This window comes from Silene latifolia, chromosome 11, assembly GCF_048544455.1.
Source record: "Silene latifolia isolate original U9 population chromosome 11, ASM4854445v1, whole genome shotgun sequence".
Classification (NCBI taxonomy): Eukaryota; Viridiplantae; Streptophyta; class Magnoliopsida; order Caryophyllales; family Caryophyllaceae; genus Silene; species Silene latifolia.
In genome coordinates, this window is record NC_133536.1 from 55,186,265 (window position 1) to 55,190,335 (window position 4,071).

A 4,071-nucleotide genomic window follows, 5' to 3' on the forward strand; every position below is an offset into this window, starting at 1 on the left:
TACTTGTTCAATTGTTCCCCTACATTCACTTTGATCATGTCCCAAAGTTCCACAATTCTCACATATCCCACTTGGGATTGATGAAGATGCCGTCATGGCATTAACATGATGCTTTGGTGATTTTGAGGCTTCTTCAAGTCTAGCCATAGCTTTTTCAAACTTCAAATTGATTGTGTCAATGTGAGCACTAAGTTGAGCACCTAATTGAGTAACGGAGTCCACTTCATGCTTTCCTCCTCTAGTAGCCTTGCGAGGTCTACTATATTGTGAGTTATGGACCGCCATTTCCTGAATTTTGTTCCATGTTTGATTGTCATCAACTTCGATGAACATTCCATTTGATCCCATGTTGAGAATGTTCCTTGAATCTTCATATAAACCGTTCCAAAATTGTTGTACCAAGAACCATTCGCTAAGTCCATGGTGAGGACATGAGCGACAAATTCCCTTAAACCGCTCCCAAGCTTCATACAAAGATTCTTCATCCCTTTGCTTAAAACCCGTAATTTGAGCTCTTAGCATGTTAGTCTTTTCCGGTGGGTAGAACTTTTTGTAGAAAGCTAGAGCCAACTTCTTCCACGAATCTATTCCGAGAGTGGCCTTATCAAGGCTCTTCAACCATTGTTTCGCGGTGCCAATTAGAGAAAAAGGAAATAAGACCCATCGAATTTGGTCTTGAGTTACACCGGTTTGAGAAATCGCATCACAATAGTCACAAAAGGTTTCCATATGAGAATGAGGGTCTTCACTAGGCATCCCCCCAAATTGGGTCCTTTCGACTAATTGGATAAAGGCGGATTTGGCAATAAAATTTCCGGTTAGATGTTGTGGTGTGGGAGTACCATTGGGTAGGTTCTCCTCGGTGGGTACGGAATGTGATGAAAACTTAGGCATTGTAGGTTGATTTTGTGGGGTATTTTGTAATGGGTTCTCCTCACCTTCTCTTGCAAAAGGGTTGATGAACTCAATAGTTGGTTGAATAACCTCACTAATACCTCTCAAATTCCTCCTAGCAAGTCTCCTATTAATTGTCAAAGTTCTTTCAATTTCAGGATCAAAAGGTAACAAATCACCTTGTGACCTTCTAGACATGCAAAATATCAAGCAACTTGAAAATAATTAGAACAAACCTTGAGGAGTTTTACTTCCCCAAGGCAAAGAAAGACAACTAATAACAATATAAGAAAATCTAAATCAAGCTAACACCGTCCCCGGCAACGGCGCCATTTTTGATCGGTTCGTTTCGTGTTCACAATTGAATAAGTGTTGTCGTTGTGTCACGTCCGAATCAAAACACAATTTATAGCTTCACAAACAACTCTACAATTAGTGAAGAGGCAAGTAAAGGTCGGATCCCAAGGGACGGGAATTGAGATGAGATTTCTATTGAAACTAGTGGTGTCTTAGGGATGTCACAATTTGGGTTGATGTAGAAGGTCACTAACTAAAATAGCAATGAAAATAAACAAGCAAGATGAATTAAAAGGGTTGTAAACAATTGATAAAAAGCACTAGGGTGTCATGGGGTCATAGGGGAATCATGGGAATTGATCATACAAACATGTTCTCAAATTATAAGCAAGCAATTATTGTTGTGATGCATTGAGTTGGGTTATATCTTACAATCCTAGGAAAGTTTGGGTCCCGGAGCCGAATCGATTAGATTGTACAACACCTACAAGTCGACTTAATCTTCCCTACTCAACAACATGCATGGTCTAATGAGACTCGAGTTGGTTTATGTCTTACAAGTCTCATTGAAAAGGTAGGTGATGGGTAAAAAATGCAAGGATTCATAGGCTCGCATTTCATCAAACATAACATGTACATGAGTTGAGATCAAAACAAGCAAGCAAATAAAACATGAAAGCATATTAATTTAAGCATGAATCATTCCCCATGTGGGTTTCCCCTAATCACCCGTTAACCCTAGTTAAGAGACTACTCACTCATTATTATGTTGATCATGCTAGCAAGGTTGTCAATCATACCAACAAAATGAAACATGATGAACAAATGAAAGTAATTAATAATAATTAAAAAGGGATTAAGAGGATTATACCTACTAATGATTCCAATAATAAAGCAAAGATAAAAGAAGTACTTGATGCTTGATTGAGAGGTTGTCAATCTCCCAATAATAACCCAAATAATCTTCAATTACCCAAAATAAAGGATGAACAAAAGAGAGATTAAGGAAATAAAACTTGTATTAAAACTTGATTAATTGTTGATTACAAAACTAAAGAGAGATTTGATTGATATTAACTACTCTAATATTTGATAAGAAGAACATCCTCTTCTAATTAGACTAATGGGGTATTTATAGTGGAAATTATGGGGATGCATTAGGGTTAACTAAGGGCTAAACTAGTAATTACACTTTTTAGATTGAGCAGGGAGGAGCCGGTATTTTTCGAAGGAAGGGCTTCTTTCTTTGTAGCTTGGTGAAGACGAAATTACGCTGTACAGGAATCCGTGCGTTTTGGAGTCGGGACGAGCGGATTCTTGCGGTGGAACACGGGCATCTTCAAGGGAATCCGGGCGGATTCTGGTGGTTGCTAACCCGAGCGTCTTTGAAGGAAAACACACGGATTGTGCTTGTGGAGGACGGGCGGATTGTGGAGAAACCGCACGGATTGTACCTCAGCAATATTTCTTCTTCTTTTCTTCCCTTTTCTTCATAAAATCCTTGGGGATTTCCTTGGGGACGCAAGGATCCTTTCTCAACATTGCTCATCTACTATAATATGTACAAAGGCCTTCTAATCTTGTCTCTCCTTGATGCTTGGTCATTGGATTCGATCAATTTAGTCTCGTTTTGCCATGAAAATGCAAGATTTGCACTCATTTCCTACCAAGGGATCAAAATCTCAAAGAATATGCAAAACAAAGAGCTAAAGACAATAAATGAGCCAAATATGCACTAAAAAGCATGGGAACAAGGCTAATTCGTGGGCTAAATATGCGCTAATTATGGTCACATCAGCATACTGCCAATTTCACTTTTATTTCTGGTGTTTATAGCTCTTTTAAAACTTTAAACTACTATTAGGTGGTGTGGTCTGGCAGCGTCCTGGGGCCACAATTGCTCTGGTACCCCATGAGATGGCGACAGGTACTTCACATCATTTTAATAGATGTTCTTATTTTCAGGCTTCTCTAAGTACATCACTTTGAATCCTAGTGTCTATGGTACTTTGAAAGGATTTCTAGCAGGACTGTCAACTGCCAACGCTGGGTGACAAGGCACATGGCACTCCAACATGCCTAACCTATTTTCTCCACAAGGAGCACCCTCACCAAAGTGATTGTGGAACATACGAAAGGGAGCCTGGTTGTGGTGAATACGCTTACCCAGCTACCCCTGATACCACCCCCTGGACGTAGCTCGCACTAATCACAATTAATCAGGGCCCCAGCATGCATGCACACGAACATGGAACGTAGGGATATCTGCGCTACCAGAATCCTGCAGCGTCCCATTGGTCCTCGAACTATGATAAACTTGCCTAAATTACGCCCCTGCTGGCTTTAAACGTGATGAACACACCTTGCGTCATGAACAAGGTTAAGTAGTCCAAAACTGCGGCATATGCCTAAATCAGCCATCCAGGCGACACTAGACTAGCTTAGTGCGGATCACCTATTCAGGCTGACCAGGCTGGTCTAAATCAGCCTCCTAGGTTGACACGGCCACTCCTCCTTACATTGCGGCATATGCCTAAATAGGCCATCAGGCTGACACGGCAGCTAGCTGAGTCAGAACGTCGACCTTTTCAGGTAGACAGGACTCGCCTAAATCAGTCAAGCAGGCTGACACGGCAAACTTCCTAAAAATAGGAAAAATAAGTAACAAGCGCACGATATGTAAAACTAAAACCTTGCCAAACTATGACAATGGGCATTTCAAAACATGGCCAAAATACGGCCCCAAGTTTAACCGCCACCTTGGCGGAGCAACCACAGAAAGAAAGTTTTAAAACTTACAAAGTCTGCCACCTCTGGGCCAGACTGCCAAAAAGTTCATCAAAACATAAAAATACTTAATTATCGGTCACATTAATGACC

At 40.7% G+C, this 4,071-nt stretch overlaps 1 non-coding gene across 1 annotated transcript; it reads left to right on the forward strand.

The window, feature by feature from the left end:
* The first annotated feature begins 415 nt into the window (after positions 1-415).
* LOC141616460 (small nucleolar RNA R71) lies at positions 416-522 on the forward strand. The gene has a single exon (XR_012530807.1). It is a non-coding gene; the product is annotated as a small nucleolar RNA R71 (small nucleolar RNA).
* The last annotated feature ends 3,549 nt before the right edge of the window (positions 523-4,071 follow it).